The following is a 27447-nucleotide window of genomic DNA, read 5'->3' on the forward strand; positions in this document are numbered from 1 at the left end:
ATATATGTGTAAGTATGTGTGTATATAACTATTATATATATGTATGTATAGAGGACAGAAACTCTGAATAGGTGTACTTAAGACACTTAAGTACTAAGCACTTAAAGCTAATTACCTATCAGATGTGAGATAATGGCTTTATTAGCATATATTTAGATCATGGCTCTCCTCACCTTTGGTGCTTGCTGAATGTTTGATAATAAGATAATCATAGGCAAGGATTGGGGGGAGTGGGGTGAGAGAAGGGAGAGTGACTTGCCAGCAAGATGAGGAAGAGAGAGGCTGGAGAATCTGGACTCCAGAATTCAGGATACATCTTTGGCAAGCCGCATGGCAGCTTGTGTGCCTCTTTTATTTCTCCCCCTAAAGACCAAGGACTTTGATTTATCCTGACTCTGGCTGACCCTGAAGCCCTCTAGGGAGCTAGCCCATCCTCTACATTTATATATAAACATATACACACATTTAAATATGTATTAGTCATCAAAACCATTTGATACTGCCTGAGAAATAGTGAAATGTCAGTGGAATAGTTTGGTTTACAAGACACAGTAGTAAATAACTATGGTAACCTAGTGTTTGAGAAACACAAAGACTTCAGCTTCTGAGGTAAGAACTCACTTTCTGACAAAAAAAAAATTTTGGGAAAATTGGAAAATAGAATGGCAGAAACCAAGCATTGACTAATAACTACACTCTGTACCAAGATAAGGTAAAAAAGGGTTTATGATTTAGACATAAAGAGTGATATTATAAGCAAATTAGCAGAACAAAGTATAGTCTACCTCTCAGATCTTTGGAGAAGGAAGGAATTTGTGGGCAAAGTTCTAGAGTATATTATGGAATGAAAAATGGGTAATTTTCATTACAGTAAATTAAAAAGTTGTTGTACAAACAAAACCAATGCAGCCAAAATTAGAAGGGATGCAATAAAATGGGGAAATTTTTTTCTATCCAAGGGTTCTAATAAAGGCTTCACATTTTAAAATATATAGAGAATTGACTCAAATGTATAAGAATCCCAGTTAATCTCCAATTTATAAATGGTCAAAGGATAAGAACAGACAATTTGCAGCTGAAGAGATTATAAACATTTATAGTCATATAAAAAATACTCTACATCACTATTGACTATAGAAATAAAATTTAAGAAATAAAATTATACTGCTGAGATACCAGCAGTATATACCTTTCAGATTGACTAAAATGACAAGGAAATATGGTGATAAATTTTGGAGGTGATAGGGGAAATCTGGGACACTAATACACTGTTGGTGGAATTGTAAACCAATCCAACCATTCTATAGAGCAATTCAGAACTATGACCAAAGAGCTATCAAACTGTGCATACTCTTTGATCCAGCAGTGTCTCTACTGCTTGTATCCTAAAAATATATATATATATATATAAAAAGGGAAAGGAACTTATGTATGCAAAAAATGTTTGTGATACCCCTTTTTGTAGTGCAAGAAACTGGAAACTGAGTATATGCCCATAAGTTGGACAATGGCAGAATAAATTATGGTATATGAATGTTATGGAATATTATTGTATTATTGTTCTATGAGAAATAATCTGCAGAATTATTTCAGAGAAGCCTGAAGAGAGTTACATGAACTGTTGCTAAGTGAAGTTAATAGAACCAGGAAAACATTACACACAGCAATTACAAGATTATATGACAATCATTTCTGATGGCTGTGGCTCCATTTTTTTTCTACAAATTTATTTTTTTGGAGAAAGAAAATAAGCAAAAATAAAAACAGTAAAGCAATACAAAACAAAAGAAAACATTGTCATGTGCCCAGCAGAACATTATGGAGGATTCAAAATATATGAGGCAATACCAATTTAAGAAAGTATATACACATTATTATAAGAAATTATATTTATGAGTGTTCATCTTTTTTTTTTTACTTATAAATTCTTATTTTCTGCTGTGTACCTTATTTACTTTATTGTTTTTCTTCCCTTTGTCCTCCATCATCCTGAAGCAGGCTATAGTTAAGGAAGGATATATGTACATTTACACATATGTAGATATATATGTACATATACACACATACATACATACATAGCTCCCTTTCATCCCCCCACCCTCAAGAAAACCACAGTTAATATATATATATATATATGTGTGTGTGTGTGTGTGTGTGTGTATGTATACATATGCATATATATATACATATATATATATATATATATATATATATATATATATATATATATATATATATATATATATATATGTATGTATTTATAGGAACGTATACAAAGATAGATTCAGTCATACACATATCCTCCCACACACATACATATCTCCCTTTCATCCCCCCCCACCCTCAAGCAAGCAAGCAAGCTACAGTTAATATATATATATATACACATACATACAAGTTTATCCTATCCCTGCTGACTATTTCATTAAATCCTGTCTCATAACTTGGCTTAATATTACTTAACCTCCCCCTCCACCCAAGGATCCCTGTCTTATCTTCTTCCCTCAACCTTTCCTTCCCCATTCACTTATTCCTCCCTTCTTATTTCTTCATAGATTTTGGAATAGTTTGGTTTACAAGACACAGTAGTAAATAACTATGGTAACCTAGTGTTTGAGAAACACAAAGACTTCAGCTTCTGACGTAAGAACTCACTTTTTGACAAAAAAAAATTTAATCCCCAGGGAACAAACAGCTATTTCTGCTGAGGCTCCAGTCACAATCAGCTAGTCCCCAGTGGTCCCCACTTGATTTATATTTATATTTATATTTCTCAGGAGCTAGCCCCAGAAGTTTTTGTAGTTCAAATGGGTCAATCCTCAGCTCAGAGCCTTTTTTCAGATCTTGTCAGTTGTTATCAAGAGGGTCACTGTTACCTTGGCAAGAGAGCTTGGAGAAGTTATCCAGAGTAGATAAAGAGATCAAATCATTGAGAAGCAAAATTAAGGAATTGGAAAAGGTAAACAACTCCCAGGAAAACAGGATTAGTGAGCTGGATAAAGAAAACAGCTCTCTAAAAAAATAAAATGGATAAAATGGAAAAAAATTCCATAGAAGAAAAAAACTCACTTAAAAACACAATTGGAAAATTACAAAAAGATATAAAAAAGTGAGTGAAGAAAATACATCATTGAAAATTAGACTTGAACAAGTAGAAATGAATGACTCAAGGAGAAACCAAGAAGCAGTCAAGCAAAACCAGAGAAATGAAACAATTGAAAAGAATGTCAAGTACCTTACTAGAAAGACAACAGACCTGGAAAACAGATCCAGGAGAGACAATGTAAGAATAATCAGACTCCCTGAAAAATGTGAGGAAAAAAAGAGCTTGGACACTATTTTCGAGGAAATTATCAAGGAGAACTGTCCAGGCGTTTTGGAAACAGAGGGTAAAATAGACATTGAAAACATTCATCAATCACCTACTGAAAGGGACCCTAAAATCAAAAAGCCAAGAAATATAGTGGCCAAGTTCAAGAACCATCAGACAAAGGAAAAGATATTGGAAGCTGCTAGAAAAAAGCAATCCAGATATGGAGGAGCCACAATAAGGATAACCCAGGATCTGGCAGTGTCAACATTAAAAAAAAAAGGGCCTGAAACATAATATTCTGAAAGGCTAAAGAACTTGGTATGCAGCCAAGAATAACTTACCCAGCAAAAATGAGCATCATTTCCCAGGGAAGAAGATGGACATTTAATGAAATAAATGAATTCCATCTATTCTTGATGAAAAAAAACAGACCTACATAAAATGTTTGATCTTCAAATAAAGAACTCAGGAGATTTCTAAAAAGGTAAAAAGAAATATTGAGAACTATATTTCTGCCATAAAAATATGTAAAGAACATACGTATAATTTGTCCTAGAAACTAGACATGGAAAGGAAATTATATCATGAAAAAGTGTAAAGTGGTGGTACTACAGCTCATGAAGAGGCAAAGGTAACCTATTATATCTGAGAGAAAGAAAGGAGGGGGTTGAACATAGTGTGTATCAATAGACATATTCCATTTATGGTGAAACTTCTTCCACTTCATTGAAAAGTGAAAGGGAAGGAGTAAGCTAAGGGGAAGGGAATACAGAAATTGTGAGGAAAAGGGGTAAAATAAGGGGAGGAACTTTAAGGTGGGGTAAGGATACTAAAAAGGGATGGCTGTGAAAAGCAAGTCACAAGTTTAATACTGAGTAGTGGGATAAGAGGCAAGGACAGGAGAAAAGCATAAGTAGGGGTTAACAGGATGGCAAGCAATATAGAATTAGTCATTCTAACCATAAATGTGAATGGGGTAAACTCCCTCATAAAGAGGAAGCAGTTAGCAGACTGGATTAAAAGCCAGAATCTTACTATATGTTGTTTACAAGAAACACACCTGAAACAGGGTGATACATTCAAAATAAAAGTAAGAGGGTGGAGCATAATCTACTATGCTTCAGGTGAAGCCAAAAAAAGCAGGGGTAGCCATCCTCATCTCAGATCAAGCAAAAACAAAAATTGATCTAATTAAAAGAGATTAGGAAAGGCATTATATCCTGCTAAAGGGTAGCATCAATAATGAAGCAGTATCAATGTTAAACATATATGCACCAAGTGGTGCAGCATCTAAATTCTTAAAAGAGAAATTAAGAGAGCTGCAAGAAGAAATAGACAGCAAAACTATAATAGTGGGAGATCTCAACCTTGCACTCTCAGAATTAGATAAATCAAACCACAAAATAAATAAGAAAGAAGTCAAAGAGGTAAATAGAATACTAGAAAAGTTTGATATGATAGATCTTTGGTGAAAGCTAAATGGAGACAGAAAGTAGTACACTTTCTTCTCAGCACTTCATGGAACCTATACAAAAACTGATCATATACTAGGACATAAAAACCTCAAAATCAAATGCAGTAAGACAGAAATAGTAAATGAATCCTTTTCAGACCACAATGCAATGGAAGTTACATTCAATAAATAGAAAGGGGAAAATAGACTAAAAAATAGTTGGAAACTAAATAATCTTATACTAAAGAATGATTGGGTAAAACAGCAAATCATAGACATAATAACTCACCCAAGAAAATGACAATAATGAGACATCATACCAAAATGTGTGGGATACAGCCAAAGCAATAATAAGGAGAAGTTTTATATCTCTACAGGCCTACTTACATAAAATAGAGAAAGAGAGGGCCAACGAATTGAGCTTACAACTAAAACTGCTAGAAAAGGAACAAATTAAAAATACCTAGACAAACACAAAACTTGAAATTCAAAAAATAAAAGGTGAGATTAATAAAATTGAAAGTAAAAAAACTATTGAATTAATTAATAAAACTAAGAATTGGTTGTATGAAAAAAACAACAAAATAGACAAACCCTTAGTAAATCTTATTTAAAAAAGGAAAGAGAAAAAGCAAATTGTTAGTCTTGAAAATGAAAAAGGGAGAACTCACCCCTAATGAAGAGGAAATTACAACAATAGTTAGGAGCTACTTTGCTCAACTTTATGCCAATAAATTTGATAACTTAAATGAAATGGAAGCAAATATAGCTTGCCCAGATTAACAGAGGAAGAAGTAGAAGTCTAAATAGTCCCATCTCAGAAAAAGAAACAGAACAAGCTATTAACCAACTCCCTAAGAAAAAATCCCCAGGACCAGATGGATTTACATGTGAATTCTACCAAACATTTAAAGAACAACTAACTGCAATGCTACATAAACTATTTGAAAAAATAGGGATTGAAGGAGTACTAGCAAATTCTTTTTTTGACACAGACATGTACTGATACCTAAACCAAGTAGATCGAAAACTGAGAAAGAAAACTATAGACCAATCTCCCTAATGAATATTGATGCTAAAGTCTTAAATAAAATATTAGCAAAAAGACTACAGAAAATCATTCCCAGGATAATACACTATGTCCAAGTGGGATTTATACCAGGAATGCAGGGCTGGTTTAATATTAGAAATCTATTAGTATAATTGACCATATTAATAATCAAATTAATAAAAACCATATGATCATCTCAATAGATGCAGAAAAAAGCATTTGATAAAATCCAACATCCATTCCTACTAAAAACGCTTGAGAGTATAGGAATAAATGGACTATTCCTTAAAATAATAAGGAGCATATATTTAAAACCTTCAGTAAACATCATATGTAATGGCGATAAACTAGAACCTTTCCCTGTAAGATCAAGAGTGAAACAAGGTTGCCCACTAGCCTCGGCAATAAGAGCCGAGAAAGAGACTCAAGGAATTAGAGTAGGAAATAAGGAAATCAAACTATCACTCTTTGGAGATGACATGATGGTATACTTAGAGAACCCCAAAGACTCTGCTAAAAAGCTATTAGAAATAATTCAGAATTTTAACAGAGTTGCAGGATACAAAATAAATCCACATAAATCCTCAGCATTTTTATACATTACCAACACCATCCAACAGTAAGAGATACAAAGAGAAATTCCATTCAAAATAACGGTTGATAGTATAAAATATTTGGGAATATATCTACCAAAGGAAAGTCAGGAATTATATTACCAAAGTTACGAAACACTTGCCACAAAAATAAAGTCAGATTTAAATAATTGGAAAGACATTCAATGATCTTGGATAGGCTGAGGGAATATAATTAAGATGACAATACTCCCTAAACTAATCTATTTATTTAGTGCTATACCAATCAGACTCCCAAGAAACTATTTTGATGACCTAGAAAAAATAACAACAAAATTCATATGGAACAACAAAAGATCGAGAATTTCAAGGGAAGTAATGAAAAAAAAAATTAAATGAAGGTTGTCTGGCTGTAACTGATCTAGAACTATATTATATAGCAGCAGCCACGAAAACCATTTGGTATTGGCTAAGAAATAGACTAGTTGATCAGTGGCTTAGGTTAGGTTCACAGGGCAAGATAGTGAATAAAAATAGCAATCTAGTGTTTAACAAACACAAAGATCCCAACTTTGGGGATAAGAATTCATTACTGGACAAAAACTGCTGGGGAAAACTGGAAATTAGTATGGCAGAAACTAGGCATGGACCCACATTTAACACCACATACTAAGATAAGATCAAAATGGGTCCAAGATTTAGGCATAAAGAATGAAATCATAAATAAATTGGAGGAACATGGGATGGTTTACCTCTCGGACTGGTGAAGGAAGAAGGAGTTTGTGTATAAGAGAGAACTAGAGACCACTATTGATCACAAAATAGAAAATTTTGATTATACCAAATTAAAAAGTTTCTGCACAAACAAAACTAATGCAAACAAGGTTAGAAGGGAAGTAACAAATTGGGAAAACATTTTTACAGTTAAAGGTTCTGATAAAGGCCTCATCTCCAAAATATACAGAGAATTGACTTTAATTTATAAGAAATCAAGCCATTCTCCAATTGATAAATGGTCAAAGGATATGAACAGATAATTTTCAAATGATGAAATTAAAACTATATCCACTCATATGAAAGAGTGTTTCAAATCACTATTGATCAGAGAAATGCAAATTAAGACAACTCTGAGATATCATTACATACCTGTCAGATTGGCTAAGATGACAGGAACAAATAACGATGAATGTTGGAAGGGATGTGGGAAAACTGGGACACTGATGCATTGTTGGTGAAGTTGTGAAAGAATCCAACCATTCTGGAGAGCAATCTGGAATTATGCCCAAAAAGTTATCAAAATGTGCATACCCTTTGATCCAGCAGTGCTACTACTGGGCTTATATCCCAAGGAAATACTAAAGAAGGGAAAGGGACCTGTATGTGCCAAAATGTTTGTGGCAGCCCTTTTTGTAGTGGCTAGAAATTAGAAAATGAATGGATGTCCATCAATTGGAGCATGGTTGAGTAAATTATGGTATATGAATGTTATGGAATATTATTGTTCTGTAAGAAAGGACCAACAGGAGGAATACAGAGAGGCCCGGAGAGACTTACATCAACTGATGCTGAGTGAAATGAGCAGAACTAGGGGATCATTATACACTTCAACAATGATACTGTATGAGAATATATTCTGATGGAAGTGGATATCTTCAACATAGAGAAGAGCTAATCAAATTCCAGTTGATCAATGATGGACAGAATCAGCTACATCCAGAAAAGAAACACTGTGAAATGAGTGTAAACTGTGAGCATTGTTTTTTGTTTTGTTTTGTTTTGTTTTGTTTTGTTTTGTTTTGTTTTGTTTTGTTTCTCTTCCCAGATTATTTTTACCTTCTGAAAACAATCCTTCCTTTGCAACAACAACAACAAAATTTGGTTTTGCACATATACATTGTACCTAGGATATACTATAAGATATTTAATATGTATTGGAATACCTAACATCTAGGGGAGGGGGTGAAAGGAAGGAGGGGAAAAACTTGGAACAGAAGGGAGTACAAGGGATAATGTTGCAAAAAATTACCTATGCATATGTACTGTCAAAGAAAATGTTATCATTATTAAAATTAATTTTTAAAAAAGAGGGTCGCTGTTTTGCCCCAAGTCTTCCTGGTTTTTCATCAGTCTGTGTTCAACCTAAGGAACAAATTTGATCTATTTGTAAGGGAAATCAGGAAAGCTTGAAATTTATTAATCTACTTTGCCATTTTCCCAGAATCCTCCAATGGTAGTGGCTCTTTTCAATAGGGAAGTGATTCAGGCCAGGTTCAATGATCTTCTGATGAAGAGAGCCATTTGCAACAGAGAGAGGACTGTGGGGACTGAGTGTGGATCACCATATAGTATTTTTACTTCTTTGTTGTTGTTTCCTTGCATTTTTTCCTCATTTTTTTCTTTTTAATCAAATTTTTCTTGTGCAGCATGATAAATATGCAAATAGATATAGAAAAAATTGCACATATTTAACATATGTTGGATTACTTGTCATTTAAAGGAGGGAGTGGGGAGAAGGCAGAGAAAAATTTTGGAACACAAAGTTGTGCTATGGTGAATTCTGAAAATTATCTGTGCATATGTTTTGAAAATAAAAAGAAAATACTTTAATAAAAAATTAGTACTGTCCTTTCAGCATAAAACATTTACTTTATGTCTGTGGATTAGAAGGTAATGCAAGATCGCTGCTACTTTAAATTGAACTGTGCAGTGTTATACAGAGTATATGGAGAAATTATACCTAGAAATATTTAAGAAAATTGCAGATCTATTATCTCCTACTTGCTATCTCTATGTATCTCTATTATGCAATCCATCCTGCACACAACTACCAAACTGATATACTTAAAGTCACTTTAAAGAAAACTGTAGTGGGTCCTTCATTTTATGAAAATATAAAGTTCTCTTATTTTAAAATCCACTTGCTTCCAACTTCTCTCCACCAGTCTTGCTCATCTCCAGATACATGTTCCCTCTTCTCTTTTGTTTGGTGTATCTCTGGCTAGGAACATCAATTCATGAGAAAATTTAGCCATGGCATCCCCACCCCATTTTCAGTCAACTCATTTTTTGAAATCCTCTTGACTCAGAGATCTGCTTCTTACTTTCAAGATTTTTCTCCTTTTGACATCTCACCCTGAAACTTTGCCTTGTGCTTGGGTCTCCTCATTGTAGAATATCATTCTTCTCTTTCAGTCTTCTTATCTTGGAATCCCTCTCTATTATGCCTATCCCTTTCTCAAATTGGTAGGTTCCTATTAAAGCCTCTAGAAACAACAAACTTCATCCACTTCTTGGTTTTAACTTTTCTAGATATCAATAACATGTTCCTCTGAGCGTAACGTTTATTACCTCCTTGCCCAGCCACTTCTCAGTTTTTCAGCTTCCGTAATTAGAATGCATTTGTAGAATTTCTTTTGTATACTTGTGTTCTTTGCCTTGCTTTGTCTCTACCTTCTATTGAGATGCTTTGTCAATAGAGAGGTACTATCCATATACCTTATGGTTTTTTAACCTTACTTTTATGTTTCTTTTTTTTTCCTTTATATAATCCCTTTGACAGTGGATAGTGAACATTTAATAAAATCTATCTATCTATCTATCATTCTATCTATCATTTTATCTGTCATTCTATCTGCATCTCCCCTGGCTTACTGTGTGTTATTCTCCTTAGTGCATATAATTTTACAACCCAAAGGGCCTGTTTCCTTATCTCTATAAATGGCAGGCATCTCATGCTTAAAAGGAACTTCCTAATCCATAATGCTTCTGAAAATACATAACTTCTTCCAAAACTCAAGTACCACTTCCTAAAGTCAACTCTTCCAATTGTCCAGGCACTAGTTCTCTCAATTTCAACCTACTTAGTCTGTATTTCTTAATTAACTTATTTTTGTTATACACATTGCTGACAGAAGGTAATCTCCTTGTGAATGAGAAATATTGGATTATATTTTTGACAAGTTTACTGAATTGAAAAGATTGTTATGAATCAATTGCACAGCAAAAATGACTTGGAGTCTTAAGTTTCATAGGAGACTAGATAAAACTTGTTACAAATGAGCTGGAAGCTCTTTGCAAAGGGATGACAATACTAGAATAATCAAAGGTCTCATACTAGGAAGAAGAAATAATGTTTGTATAAGGAATCATAAAAATGGATTATTTTAGGACTCAGCTTAGTCTAGGCCTGTTATCACTTATTATTTCTGGTACATGGAACTTTTCATTTTCAGAACATTTTTTAGCATTTGATCGAATTTTCAAAACATTTCTAGGAGGCAGTGTTACATGAAACACCTAGAGTAACACATCATTTTTGGGGGAAAATAAAGTGGTTTGGGATCTGGTTCATTGAGCTATCAGGGACAGAAACAGAAGATTGAAAATCATCACATACATAAACTCACACAAATCCTTAGCATTTCTATGTATGAATGATGTATAATGAAATGAAAAAGCCCAGCAGCATGAAATAGAAAGAGTAATTTCATTTAAAATTACTGTAGACAAAATAAAATATTTAGGTGTCTACTTGGCAAGGCAAAGCCAAAAATTATATGAACAGAATTACAAAACACTTACACAAATAAAGTCAGATCTAAAGAATTGGAAAAATATCAATTTCTCATAGGTAGGCCAAGCTCATATAATAAAAATGACAATTCTGCCTAAATTGGTCTATTTGTTCATTGCCATAGCAATCAAACTGCTAAAAATGCTCTCATAGAACTAGAAAAAATAATAACAAAATCTATTTGGAAGAACAAAATATCATGAATATCAAGGGGATTGATGAAAAAAATACAAAAGATGGTGGCTTAGCAGTAGTAGGCCTAAAATTCTATTATACAGCATTTAGTCATCAAACGCTTTGGTACTGGCTAAGAAATAAAGTGTTATATCCCTGAAATAGGTTAGATCCACATTACACAATTATCAAGGCCTATAGTAATCTACAGTTTGATAAACACTCAAACTCCAACTTCTGGGATAATAACTCAATATTTGAAAAAAAATTGCTGGGAATATTGCAAAATAATAAATAAAAAACTCAACATAGACCTACATCTCACACCCCATACCAAAATAAGGTCAGAATGGGTACATGATATAAAAGCATCATAAAGGATACTACCATAAGCAAATTAGGAAAGCAAGGGATAATTTGCCTATCAGATCTTTGGAGAAGGGCAGAATTATTGATGAAAGAAGAACTACAGATCAGTATGAAAGGCAAAATGGACAACTTTGATCATATTAAATTAAAAAGAGTTTATAAAAATAACATCAAAAGAAACAAGATTAAAAAGGAAGTACTAAGTTGGGGAAAAAATCTTTACAACCAGTGTTTCTGATAAAGATTTCATTTCTAAAACATATAAAGAAATGTGTCAAATTTATAAGAATACAAGTCATTCCACTATTGATAACTGGTCAAATGATATGAAAAGACAATTTTTCAATGAAAAAATTAAGCCATGGACGGTTATATGAAAAAAAATGCTCTAAATCATTATTGATTAGAGAAATATGTATTAAAACAAATATGAGGTACAAATACACTCTCAGATTAGCTAAGATGACAGAAAAGGACAATGAAAAATGTTGGAGGGTATGTAGGAAAACTGGGACACTAATGCATTGTTGGTGTAGTTGTGAAATGATACAACCATTTTGTAGAACAATTTGGAATTATGACCAAAATTGCTATAAAACTGTGTGTACCTTTTGATCCAGTGCCATTACTGGGTCTGTATGCTGAGGAAATTATAAAGGAGGGAAAAGGATTCACATTTGCAAAAAATGATTGTAGCAGCTTTTTTTGTGATAGCAAAGAACTGGAAAATTAATGAATGGCCATCAGTTCTGGAATGGCTGAATAACTTGTGGTTATTGGAATGGAATGTTATTGGTCTATAAAAATGATGAACAAGTTGATTAGAGAAATACCTGGAAATATTTACATGAAGCTCATTGGCATCCAACCTCTTTCGCTTATTATCTGCTTGAGTATAACTTTACTGATTGGGTTGAACACTTGGCCATTATTGAGCCTAGTTCTCATTGTCATACTTCTTTTTACTGATCTGCTGCTTTGTACCACCTTGGGCATAACACTCTGTCATCTCATGGATCAAGTGAACTATAGCTGGTGCCAAAAGTTTAGCTTGATGAGATGTGTGCAAAACAAGAGAAGGCAATTGTAAGGGTCTGGCGGCCACAGCGCAACAGGAGATTGAGTGGCCCAGAAGTAATTTCTGTGAATATAGGACTGCCCTGTGGGTGGGATCCTGGGCATATTGAAATAGCGTCATAATGGGTGACGGCCCTCTCGCTGGTTGGCTGTGTGTGTGACCTCACAGGACCTTTAGAAGCGCACTGCAGATAGCAGTTACTCTCTTTAACCTGGCTCCCTAGCCTGGGGTAGCTAAGCCAAGCTGATGGATAGCCCAGAGAGGTAAGGATTTTGGTAGTGAACACGTGGATCTTCAGACCAGATGTTCACTAAGGAGTTAACAAGTCAGGGCATTAAGTCAGGGCATTATGTGAGTAGGTATAATAAAGGCTTTTAAGTTTACATGTGGCTGTTCTTGAGTGCGCTACCGGTTATTAAACTATAGATTCAAGAAATCGTGGCCAGAGACCTTTGAAGGCCTCAGAGGAGGCGAGCCAGGTAGAGTTGACACTGCAAAGGTCAGTGGTCAAAGGTACTCTGTTGGGCCTAGGACAGACTGGTAATAGTAACTGCCAGGAGTGCATGTTACAAAGTGATGCTGAGTGAAATAAGCAGAACCAGGAATACATTGTACACAATAATAGCATTGAAATCAATTCATGCTATGTTCAGTTCTTTTTTTTTTCTGTTTTTGTTCCTGTCCCGTGATTTTTCCTTTTTATTCTGATTTTTCTCTCTCAACCTGATCCATAAAGCAATGTGAGATTTATAAATTGACTTTCTATAATAAAATGAGGCATTTGCACTTAATAATTATTGTTTGGGGAAAGATTTTTAGAAAGTGGCAATGTCTGAAAATTTCAAGGTCTCCAGATTTTCCCAAAAAAAGAACAAATTTCGACCTCAGAGCAACATAGAGCGTGAAAAACTAATAACGCTTAGGGAAGAAGATGGGTCCTCCTATGATAATTTCAGAAGACCTAAGAAAGACCCCAAGATCTGAGTTTAATCATTATGTAGTATAAAAACCATCAGGCAAGCTCTATAGAAACAGCAAGCCAGAAATACGTGGCTAGCTAGGTTTGGAGGTAGCTTCAGACACAATCACATGAATTTTCAACTCCTAGACAGGTTGGGATATGTGGGGTCTGAGTACAAGAAGATTGAGGAAACCTCTGGTTGATTAGGAATTCCAGGCCCAGCTCTGCTGCTGAGATGTGGCCTTGTGTAAAAAGGAGTATGACTGACCAGTGAGTGCAAAAGCAGTTTGGCTATAACACTGCTGGCTGTAGATATTTAAATGAGAGTTGAATTTTTGATTTGAGGCTCCAGATCAGAGAGGAGAGCTTAATGAAGCTAGAGGCCTTATCTCCCCCCTCCACACGCCAGGATTAGAGTATTAAACGATTCTTATTTTTAAAAAATGATCAGGGACTTCCGGCCAAGATGGCGGCGTGGAGGCAGACAGCTGCTTGAGCTCCTCGTTTTCTCTCAGAACTTACTTCATGACAAGCCTCTGACTTAATGCTTGACCCAGAAAGAAATCCACAAATTATCACCAAGAGAAGACATCCTTGAAAGTCGCCAGAAAAGGTCTGTGTTTGTTCGGGGGAGGGTCAATCAGACTGGGCGCAGACTGAGGGCAGACAGCCAGAGCAAGACAGGCAGCTCACACAGCTCAGACCGGAGGGGGAGGGGTGTGATCTCTGCCGTTTCTGTGAAAGGGCTTTTGCCCCAGTGTGGATGCTCCGTCTTGGCAGCAAGCCAGGAGCGGTGGAGAGGGTGTAAACACTGGAGGTGAAGATTAAAACCCCAGAAAGCCAGCGTCTCTCAGAGCCCGGCCACCCCCAACCCCCACCTGGACTGACTTGGTGCGTTCTCGGAGCCTCAGAGCACAGACTCAGTACAGTCATTGCTGTTCTGTTAGTGGCTCTCTGCTGCCCTACCCCCAGTCTGTAGAGGAAGCCCATTAATACCATCCAGCCCCATCCCCCGCAAAACAGACCAATTGTTTCTCTTGTCAGTTTGTTTTCTTTGATTCCTACTCTGACAAAATGAACAAAAAATTCAAAAGGGCTCTAACCATTGACAGCTTCTGTGTGGAGAGGGAGCAGACTTCAAATGCTGAAGAGACTAGGAACAGAATGTCCCCAGATGTATCCCCTGGGAGGGATATAAGCTGCTCCTCAATACAAAAGAACCTCATAGAGGAAATCAAAAAGGCTCTCACAAGAGAGCTGGAAGAGAAATGGGAAAAGGAAAGGGAAGCTTGGCAAGAGAGCCTGGAGAAGTCATCCCATGCATTCAAAGACAGAATGGATAAAGAAATCAAATCATTGAGAAACAGGATTAGTGAGCTGGAAAAGGTAAACAACTCCAAGGAAAACAGGATTAGAGAGCTGGAAAAAGAAATCAGCTCTCTAAAAAATACAATGGAAAAAAATTCCATAGAAGATAAAAACTCAATTGGACAATTACAAAGAGATATAAAAAAAGTGAGTGAAGAAAATACATCATTGAAAATTAGACTGGAACAAGTAGAAATGAATGACTCAAGGAGAAACCAAGAGGGAGTCAAGCAAAACCAGAGAAATGAGACAATTGAAAAGACTGTCAAGTACCTTACCAGAAAGACAACAGACCTGGAAAACAGATCCAGGAGAGACAATTTGAGAATAATCGGACTCCCTGAAAAATGGGAGGAAAAAAAGAGCTTGGACACCATTTTCGAGGAAATTATCAAAGAGAACTGCCCAGACGTTTTGGAAACAGAGGGTAAAATAGACATTGAGAAAATTCATCGATCACCTACTGAAAGGGACCCTAAAATCAAAATGCCAAGAAATATAGTGGCCAAGTTCAAGAACCATCAGACAAAGGAAAAGATATTGGAAGCTGCTAGAAAAAAACAATTCAGATATGGAGGATCCACAATAAGGATAACACAGGATCTAGCAGCGTCCACATTAAAAGAACGCAGGGCCTGGAACATGATATTCCGAAAGGCTAAGGAACTTGGTATGCAGCCAAGAATAACTTACCCAGCAAGAATGAGCATCATTTTCCAGGGAAGAAGATGGACATTTAACGAAATAAATGAATTCCATCTATTTTTGATGAAAAAACCAGACCTACATAAAAGGTTTGATCTTCAAATACAGAACTCAAGAGACTTCTAAAAAAGGTAAAAAGAAATCTTGAGAACTATACTTCTGTCAAAAAAATATGTAAAGAACATATGTACAATTTGTCTTAGAAACTAGAGGTGGAAAGGAGATTATATCATAAAAAAGTATAAAGTGGTGGTACTACATCTCATGAAGAGGCAAAGGTAACCTATTATATCTGAGAGAAAGAAAAGAGGGAGATGAACATAGCGTGTATCAATAGACATATTCGATTTATGGTGAAACTTCTTCCACTTCATTGAAAAGTGAAAGGGAAGGAATAAGCTAAGGGGAAGGGAATACAGTAATTTCGAGGAAAAGGGATAAAATAAGGGGAGGATCTTTAAGGTGGGGGAGGGATCCTAAAAAGGGAGGGCTGTGAAAAGCAAGTGGTGTTTACCAGTTTAATACTGGATAGGAGGGTAAAAGGGAAGGAAAGGGGAAAAGCATAAGCAGGGGTTAATAGGATGGCAAGCAATATAGAATTAGTCCTTCTAACCATAAATGTGAATGGGGCAAACTGCCTCATAAAGAGGAAGCAGTTAGCAGACTGGATTAAAAGTCAGAATCCTACTATATGTTGTTTACAGGAAACACACCTGAAACAGGATGAGACATTCAAACTAAAAGTAAAAGGGTGGAGCAGAATCTATTATGCTTCAGGCAAAACCAAAAAAGCAGGAGTAGCCATCCTCATCTCAGATCAAGCAAAAACAAAAATTGATCTAATTAAAAGAGATAAGGAAGGGCATTATATCCTGCTAAAGGGAAGCATCAATAGTGAAGCAGTATCAATATTAAACATGTATGCACCAAGTGGTGCAGCATCTAAATTCTTAAAAGAGAAATTAAGAGAGCTGCAAGAGGAAATAGATAGCAAAACTATAATAGCGGGAGATCTCAACCTTGCACTATCAGAATTAGATAAATCAAACCAAAAAATAAATAAGAAAGAAGTCAAAGAGGTAAATAGAATACTAGAAAAGTTTGATATGATAGATCTTTGGCGAAAGCTAAATGGAGACAGAAAGGAATATACTTTCTTCTCAGCAGTTCATGGAACCTATACAAAAATTGATCATATACTAGGGCATAAAAACCTCAAAATCAAATGCAGTAAGGCAGAAATAGTAAATGCATCCTTTTCAGACCATAATGCAATCAAAATAACATTTAATAAAAAGCCAGGGGAAAATAGACCAAAAAATAATTGGAAACTAAATAATCTTATACTAAAGAATGATTGGGTAAAACAGCAAATCATAGACATAATTAATAACTTCACCCAAGAAAATGACAATAATGAGACATCATACCAAAATGTGTGGGATACAGCCAAAGCAGTAATTAGGGGAAGTTTTATATCTCTACAGGCCTACCTGCATAAAATAGAGAAAGAGAGGGCCAACGAATTGGGTTTACAACTAAAATTGCTAGAAAAGGAACAAATTAAAAACCCCCAGACAAACACAAAACTTGAAATTCAAAAAATAAAAGGTGAGATTAATAAAATTGAAAGTAAAAAAACTATTGAATTAATTAATAAAACTAAGAGTTGGTTTTATGAAAAAACCAACAAAATAGACAAACCCTTAGTAAACCTGATTAAAAAAAGGAAAGAGAAAAAGCAAATTGATAGTCTTGAAAATGAAAAGGGTGAACTCACCACTAATGAAGAGGAAATTAGAACAATAGTTAGGAGCTACTTTGCTCAACTTTATGCCGATAAATTTGATAACTTAAATGAAATGGAAGAATACCTTCAAAAATATAGCTTGCCCAAATTAACAGAGGAAGAAGTAAGTAGTCTAAATAGTCCCATCTCAGAAAAAGAAATAGACCAAGCTATTAACCAACTTCCTAAGAAAAAGTCCCCAGGACCAGATGGATTTACAGGTGAATTCTACCAAACATTTAAAGAACAACTAACTCCAATGCTATGTAAACTATTTGAAAAAATAGGGATTGAAGGAGTCCTACCAAATTCCTTTTATGACACAGACATGGTACTGATACTTAAACCAGGTAGATCGAAAACTGAGAAAGAAAACTATAGACCAATTTCCTTAATGAATATTGATGCTAAAATCTTAAATAAGATATTAGCAAATAGACTTCAGAAAATCATCCCCAGGATAATACACTATGACCAAGTGGGATTTATACCAGGAATGCAGGGCTGGTTTAATATTAGGAAAACTATTAGTATAATTGACCATATTAATAATCAAATTAATAAAAACCATATGATCATCTCAATAGATGCAGAAAAGGCATTTGATAAAATCCAACATCCATTCCTACTAAAAACGCTTGAGAGTATAGGAATAAATGGACTATTCCTTAAAATAATAAGGAGCATATATGTAAAACCTTCAGTAAACATCATATGTAATGGTGATAAACTAGAACCTTTCCCTGTTAGATCAGGAGTGAAACAAGGTTGCCCACTATCACCATTACTATTCAATATAGTACTAGAAACTCTAGCCTTGGCAATAAGAGCCGAGAAAGAGATCCAAGGAATTAGAGTAGGAAATGAAGAAATCAAATTGTCACTTTTCGCAGATGACATGATGGTATACTTAGAGAACCCCAAAGACTCTGCTAAAAAGCTATTAGAAATAATTCAGAATTTTAGCAAAGTCGCAGGATACAAAATAAATCCACATAAATCCTCAGGATTTTTATACATTACCAACACAATCCAACAGCAAGAGATACAAAGAGAAATTCCATTCAAAATAACAGTCGATAGTATCAAATATTTGGGAATATATCTACCAAAGGAGAGTCAGGAATTATATGAGCAAAATTACAAAACACTTGCCACAAAAATAAAGTCAGATTTAAATAATTGGAAAGACATTCAATGTTCTTGGATAGGCCGAGCGAATATAATAAAGATGACAATACTCCCCAAACTAATCTATTTATTTAGTGCTATACCAATCAGACTCCCAAGAAACTATTTTAATGACCTAGAAAAAATAACAACAAAATTCATATGGAAGAATAAAAGGTCGAGAATTGCAAGGGAACTAATGAAAAAAAAGTCAGAGGAAGGTGGTCTAAGTGTACCTGATTTAAAGCTATATTATAAAGCAACAGTCACCAAAACCATTTGGTATTGGCTAAGAAATAGACTAGTTGATCAGTGGCATAGGTTAGGTTCACAGGACAAGATAGTGAATAAAAATAGCAATCTAATCTTTGACAAACCCAAAGATCCCAAATTTTGGGATAAGAATTCATTATTTGACAAAAACTGCTGGGAAAACCTGGAAATTAGTATGGCAGAAACTAGGCATGGACCCACATTTAACACCACATACTAAGATTAGATCAAAATGGGTCCAAGATTTAGGCATAAAGAACGAAATCATAAATAAATTGGAGGAACATGGGATGGTTTACCTCTCAGACTTGTGGAGGAGGAAGGAGTTTGTGTCCAAGGGAGAACTAGAGACCATTATTGATCACAAAATAGAACATTTTGATTACACCAAATTAAAAAGTTTCTGCACAAACAAAACTAATGCAAACAAGATTAGAAGGGAAGTAACAAATTGGGAAAAAATTTTTACAGTTAAAGGTTCTGATAAAGGCCTCATCTCCAAAATATACAGAGAATTGACTTTAATCTATAAGAAATCAAGCCATTCTCCAATTGATAAATGGTCAAAGGATATGAACAGACAATTTTCAGATGATGAAATTAAAACTATTTCCACTCATATGAAAGAGTGTTCCAAATCACTATTGATCAGAGAAATGCAAATTAAGACAACTCTGAGGTATCATTACACACCTGTCAGATTGGCTAAGATGACAGGAACAAATAACGATGAATGTTGGAGGGGCTGTGGGAAAACTGGGACACTGATGCATTGTTGGTGGAGTTGTGAAAGAATCCAACCATTCTGGAGAGCAATCTGGAATTATGCCCAAAAAGTTATCAAAATGTGCATACCCTTTGACCCAGCCATACTACTACTGGGCTTATACCCCAAGGAACTACTAGAGAAGGGAAAGGGTCCTGTATGTGCCAAAATGTTTGTGGCAGCCCTTTTCATAGTGGCTAGAAGCTGGAAGATGAATGGATGTCCATCAATTGGAGAATGGTTGGGTAAACTATGGTATATGAATGTTATGGAATATTATTGTTCTATAAGAAATGACCAACAGGAGAAATATAGAGAGGCTTGGAGAGACTTACATCAACTAATGCTGAGTGAAACGAGCAGAACCAGAAGATCATTATACACTTCAACAATGATACTGTATGAGGATGTATGCTGATGGAAGTGGATTTCTTCAACATAGAGAAGAGCTAATCCAATTCCAATTGATTAATGATGGAAAGAACAAGCTACATCCAGAAAAGGAACAATGGGAAATGAATGTAAACTGTTATTTTTACCTTCTGAATCCAATTCTTCCTGTGCAACAAAAAATTCGGTTCTACACACATATATTGTATCTAAATTATACTGTAATATATTTAACATATATAAGACTGCTTGCCATCTGGGGGAGGGGTTTGGGGGAGGAAGGGAAAAAATCTGAATAGAAGTAAGTGCAAGGGATAATGTTGTAAAAAATTACCCATGCATATGTACTGTCAAAAAATGTTATAATTATAAAATAAAATAAAAATAAAATAAAAATAAATAAATATTAAAAAAAAAAATGATCAGGCAAAGAAGAATCCAATCATACCAACTTACTATGGAAATAGGGAAGATTGGTATTCATCTTCAGAGGAGGATAGTAAAGAAAAAGAAAAAAGCCTCTCTTAACCCAAACTGTAATGTTAAATTACTAACTGCCTTGATTTCCTTTATGAGAGTCTTATATATTGAGGAGTAGATCATATCTCCCTTAGGGGTTCTTCTGGAGACAATCTGCTTTTAGTCTCCTCAGTGTTTGAAGTCTGCTCTCTCTCCATATAGAAGCTGTCAATGATTAGAACCTCATTTTGTCAGAGCAGAAATCTAAGAAAACAAATTGACAAGAGAAACAATTGGTCTGTTTTTTTTGGGGGGGGGGGATGGGACTGAATATTTCACCAGGCTTTATCTACAGACTGCGGGAGACAGCAGCGAGGCACTAACAGGACAGCAATGGCTGCACAGCATCTGCCCTCTGAGGCTCTAAGAACATGCTGAGTCACTCTGGGTGGGGGTGATAGTGGCCGGGTCCCAAGAGAGTAGAGAAGCTAGCTTTCCAGGGTTTTATTCTTCACCTCCAGTGTTTATACCCCCTCTGCTGCTCCTGGCTTGCTGCCAAGAGGGAACATCCACACTGGAGTAAAAGTCTTTTTTGCAGAAATGGAAGAGATTGCACCCCTCCCCACTCCAGTCTGAGCTGTGTGAGCTGCCTGTCTCACTCTAGTTGCTTGCCCTCACTCTGCGCCCAGTCTGTTCAACCCTCCCCTGAGCAAACACAACCTTCTCTGGCGAATTTCAAGGATGTCTTCTGTTGGTGATTATTTGTGGATTTCTTTTCCAGTCAAGCATTAATTCTGAGGCTTATAACGAAGTAAGTCCTGAGAGAAAATGCGGAGCTCAAGCAGCTGTCTGCCTCCACACTACCAATGTGGCCGGAAGCCCCACTTCTCTATTTTTTTTTTCATAAAACCAGCTCTTAGTTTTATTTATTAATTCAATAATTTATTTTACTTTTTATTTTCAATTTTATTAATCTCTCCTTTTATTTTTAGAATTTCAAATTTGGTATTTGATTGGGGGATTTTAATCTGTTCTTTTTCTAGCTGTTTTAGTTGCAAGTTCAATTCATTGATCTTCTCTTTCTCTATTTTATGCAAGTAAACCTCTAGAGATATACAATTTCCCCTTATTACTGCTTTGGTAGCATCCTACAAACTTTGGTATGTTGTCTTATTACTGTCATTCACTTGGATGAAATTAATTGTGACCATGATTTCCTGTTTTATAAATTCATTCTTTAGGAAAAGATTATTTAGTTTCCAATTACTTTTGGTCTATTTTCCCCTGGCTTTTTATTGAGTGTAATTTTTATTGCATTGTGATCTGGAAAAAAAAATCATTTACTCTTTCTGCCTTTCTGCATTTGATTTTGAGGTTTTTATGTCCTAATATATGGTAAATTTTTGTATAGGTTCTATGAACTGCTGATTTTACCTTCTGATGTTATGGCATCAGGGCAGTTCTCTTTGATGATTTCCTGAAAAATAGTGTCTAGGCTCTTTTTTCATCATGATTTTCAGGTAGTCCAAAAATTCTTACATTGTCTCTCCTAGATCTATTTTCCAGTTCAATTGTTTTCCCAAGTAGATATTTTACCTTTTTTTTTCTAATTTTTATTTTTATTTTGTTTTTGCTTGACTGATTCTTAATGTCTCAACAAGTCATTCATTTCAATTTGTTCAGTTCTGATTTTTAGTGAATTATTTTCTTTTTCTTTTTTTTTACTTTTTTTTGTATTTTTCCAATTGAGTTTTTAAATGAGTTGTTTTGTTCCATGGAATATATTTCCATTTTACAATTTTTTAAAGGGCTTATTTTCTTTTTCAATTTTACAAATTCTTTTTTCCTGGGAATTATTTACTTTTTCCATTTCATAAATTCAGTTTTTCAGTGAGTTATTTTCTTTTTCTATTTTATCAAATCTATCTTTTAATGAGTTATATGTCTTTTCCAAACCCTCTTGCAGAGTTTTCATTTTTTCCCCAATTTTCTTTCTAGCTCTCTTTTAAGAGCTTTTAAAATTTTATTTTAGGAGAGCCTTGTGTGGTGGGGATCAGGTTATATCACCCTTTGGGGCTTCATCTGGAAACAATCTGCTTTTAGTCTCCTAAGGGTTTGAAATCTGTTCTTCTCTTTCATGATTAAAAAAATATCTATAATTAGAGTCTTCTTCGCCTTTTTCTCATTTTTTTACAAAAAGTTGGGATCTGCTTTTAGGGACTGGAAGGTTTTCCAATCTTCTTCTACAGGTGTCAGAGAAGCAACTGTGGCTGTGCCAGGCCGTGCTGACTCACTCCTGGTGCTTGGTGGGCGTGGCCAGGTCCTGTAAGACTCTGGTGATTAGGGGTTCTCTATTTACCTTTTGTGTTTGTGTTGGAAGTTTTATAATTTCTTTGCTAATCTGCTGGCTTGCAGCCAGGGAAGAGTAGCCAAAGCTATGGTAGAGTCCTTCATGGAGATTCTCTGCTACAGGAGTCTGCACCACCCCATGGAGACAATACCTGCCCCCAGTCTTCACAGCTTGTGCTGGTGCCTGCAACTGGCTACCTCCCTCCATGCCCAACCCCAACTTTTTGTGGCGATCTTTGAAATTATCTTCTGCTTGTAATTTGTTGCACTCCAAATATTTGTGAATTCTGCCAGTCCAGAGCTACTTCAGAGGCTGGATTTCATAATTAGTGTAAGGGTAGTAGGTGAGCTCAGAAAGAAGAGTGTGTCCTCTCTGACATCTTGGCTCTGCCGCCCCCCTTCATTTAAGTTGCAGTTTTTAGTCAAGTTTAATAATTTCCTGTCAATGTGATAGCTAACTTTAATGTTCTTTTCATGATGTTTTTGGAGGCATCTGACAACATTGCTGGAAATATGCTAAAAAGCATGGAAAGGAGAATATAACCCTGCTTCACTCCAGTAGTGACTAGGAGAGGGCAAGAGCATAGTCCACCCAAGCACACTGTCATGAAATTGATATACAAACTGATGAACTTCTCTGGGTTACCAAAGTTTGTCATGATCTTCCACCAGCCCTCATGATTGACAGTGTCAAAGTCCTCGTTCAGATTGACAAATGTCACCTATACACCTATATTCTGCTCCTGACAATTTTCCTTGAGTTATCAGACAGATGATTTCAAGCCTTTCTTCAGCTCTTTCTGAAGTCACACTGGTTCTCAAATAGATGATTATCTTCCAGATAAAGGAAGGATCAGCCTATTAGGGAGGATTCTGGCAAGACTCTTGTTGGCAATGAGTAATCATTCTCGAATATCAACTTGGTGCAATCTAGTTTTAAATCACAGCATGTTTTTTAAAGCATAAACATATATAACGTTTATATAAAGTAAATGGTTCCATTTATTAGACATGTTTAAATAAGACTGAATGCATTAATAGTTAAATATTTTATATAAAGATTTTGTTATATGTTGTAAAGTTCTATTTTTTATCATATTACTCTATTGCGTAGATAGATACATAGATATAGAAATAGATAGCTAAATAAATAGATAGATGAAAAAATGCCAATGAGAGAATGCATCCATGGAATTTTAATTTTTTTTTATTAAAGCATTTTATTGTTCAAAACATATGCATGGATAATTCTTCTACGTTAGTCCTTGTAAAACCTGGTGCTCCAATTTACCCCACTTCCCTTACTCCCTCCCCTAGATGGCAAGTAGTCCAATATATGTTAAACAGGGTATAAATGTATTTTAAATCCAATATATGCATACCTGTTTATACAATTATTTTGCTGCACATGAAAAATCAAATCAAACCAGAAAAAATGAGAAAGAAAATAAACTGCAAGCAAACAAGGAGAATAAAAATGCTATATTGTGAACCACACACAACTTCCACAGTCTTCTCTCTGGGTATAGATGTCTCTCTTCATCACTGAACAATTGGAACTGGCCTGTGTCATTTCATTGTTGCAAAGAGCTACGTCCATCAGAATTGATCATCATATAATATTGTTGTTGTCATGTGCAATGACCTGGTTCTATTCATTTCACTTGGCATCAGTTCATTTAAGTCTCTCCAGGCCCTTCTGAAATCATCCTGTTCTTACAGAACAATAGCATTCTATAACATGCATATACCATAACTTATTCAGCCATTCTCCAAATGATGAACATCCACTCAGTTTCCAGTTTCTAGCCACTACAAAAAGGGCTGCCACAAACATTTTTTGCACATGAGTGTCCCTTTTCCTCCTTTAAGATTTCTTTGGGACATAAGCCGAGTAGAGACTGCTGGATCAAAGGGTATGCAGAGTTTGATACCACTTTGGGCATAGTTCATAGTTCATAGTTTGGGCATATTGGTCTTGGATCACAACTCCACCAACAATGTACTAGTGTCCCAGTTTTCCCACATCCCCTCCAACTCCATCAATATCTTATCTTGTCATCTTAGCCAATCATCCATGGAGTTTTAATGTGTTAAAGAAAATAAAAGATAGTGTTGTGATGAAAAAATCATGAGTCACATAAATATTCAGTAGTAAGTACCTGTTGCTCTTGGTTTCTCCCATTCCATTCCTCCCAAGGCCTCTCTGACATGTCTGATAGTCTGGGTCAATTTTGCCTTAAAAACTTATTTTCTTTTCAAACACTGATGATGAGGGTATCCAGGTTTTCATAAAATATATAATGTGTGTCTGTGTATATGTGCATTTCAGCAGCAAGATAGGCTCTCCTCCTGCCATGGAAAGCAGGCTAGATTGGGTGAAACAAATGATTTTATGGCACCTTTTCTAACCCTTTCCTCATGTCAAGTAGTGAGCAGTGCAATCTGATTTTTTAAAGCTCTTCTGACATCTAGAAGGTTGCTGAGTTCCACTGCAACTTCAGTCCAAAAAAATGGGGGATCCTTTGGCTTCAGTTACTTAAGTGCAGAGTTGTAAACACAATTCCCATTATATTCATACCTGCACTTCCCTGTTAACATGTGCCTTTGAGGTAGAAATGGTTAAGTGATATGGGTGATATATTATGAATTATGAATAAATCAGATTTAAGTGAAGCAGATTTGTGTGAACAGCTTCACTCTTGCAGAATCATTAGAGTTCAGTGAGAAGATAAAAGTCACATGATGTCTTAAATAATGCATTAAATGACCTTAGTGTCTTTGATGTCTAAATAAGCTCTAAGCACTGCATAGCAGTCATCTTCAATGGCTGTTGGAACAAATTGTTCTTATCTACCCATTTTTCTTGGGGATGTCCAAGTGGTTTTATATTCCCTCAGTTACCCTTAACCTAGTTTTGCTCATCTGTCTAAATGGTTTTTAAGGTTGATTATTGAACTCACAAGTGAGAAATGAGATGGCAGGTGATAATAGACGTGGGAAGCAGGACTGAAAAGGGCTGTAGGCCTCCCATCAAGGTATTTGCACCCATATACCCCAATAGGGATATATACTTCAAGTGAGTGACTAGAGAAATTGTTGGGGTTGTTTGACTATCTCTGGAGATTTGGGATGAGGGTATTGTTGATGTTTTGTTTCGTGTTTTTTTTTTTTTATTTTGTTTTGGTTTAGGTTTTAGGGGGTTTTCTTTAATTTGATTTCATTTATATGTTTGTTTATTTATTGGTAAAAGATGTTCTATCTCTTTCTGCAGAGAATCTCTAGGCTACCACCTAATGGTCACTATCTAATCACTGCCACAAGTTTGAGGCTAATTCTTCCTAGAACACAAATTGGTTTTCTCCTTTATGAACTCATTACCATGTTAACTATGCCCAATTATGCCCTAAAACTATCAAACCAATGCAGGTGGGCTTATGTATAATTTATTGACAGGAGTGTAAATTATAAAAAATATCTTCTTAAAATGGAAGTATTCTGCTATGTGTCTTTCTTCCCAGATTTGGTATTGCACATCCAACATGTTTCTCTATCTATCCTGCTCTAGGGAGAGTATTACATCCAAAGATGATCCCATATGCAGACATTATGCTTTCATCTTCCTTAAAATTATCCCTCGAGTAACATCAGAGTGGAAAGAGTCTTTATTCACCAGCCCCTTCTATAAGACAAGTTCTCTAAAAACTAAGATAAATCTAAGTTAAAAAAAAAAAAAAGAAAGAAAAGAAAAAAGCTATTTTTTTCTCTAGAAATAAACCTCTAGCAAACAGCTTTGTTGTTGCTGTTGTTGCTGCTGCTACATTTTTGCTTGTTTTTTTTTTTTTTTTCTCTTTTTCTCTCTCAAAGTAATCAAAACCTCAAGTAGGTTATTTCTTCAAAGAGATATTCTTTGGAACAAGATGGGCTTTGCTCCTCCCTGCCCATTCATTTTAATCTTTCCATTCAGTTTATCTTATGGCTATTTAACAATTCCTATACTCATAATATGACATATATCTTTGAAGCCGAATATGACCAACTATTTCAGTAGATGAAGAAATAAGACATTAGAGTACACAAATTAATTTAATATATACAGTGATAAATGATAAGTTATTATAGTTGGAATCGGGAAAACCTGAGTTCATATCTCATCTCTGACATACACTATGCAATCCTGCATAATTAATTTAATATCTCTGAGCCACAAATAGCTAAGTCTCTCTAACATTTGATTATCTGCAATTTATGATATATATTTATATAGATATATATGCAATCATTTGATTGTCTGTAATTTACACACACACACACACACACACACACACACACACACACACACATATACAAGTATATTTTCTCTCTCATTAGTCTGTGAAGTCCCTGAGAACAGGGGTTATGTTTTTTTTTTCCTTCTTTTGTATCTCCAGTACAAATACAATGACTGGAACATATATGGTTCCTTAATAAATATTTATTTGCATTCTTTGTAAATATTCATTATTGTCATGCTGCCTATATGTCGGTATTGAAGGTTTCCTCACAAGTGGCTTCCTACACAAATTGAATAACAAATCCAGACAAAAAGTTAAAATATTTTGATATTTAATGATTTAATGTAAATATAAATCCAG

The sequence above is a fragment of the Sminthopsis crassicaudata genome, chromosome 2 (genome assembly GCF_048593235.1).
Source record: "Sminthopsis crassicaudata isolate SCR6 chromosome 2, ASM4859323v1, whole genome shotgun sequence".
NCBI lineage: Eukaryota > Metazoa > Chordata > Mammalia > Dasyuromorphia > Dasyuridae > Sminthopsis > Sminthopsis crassicaudata.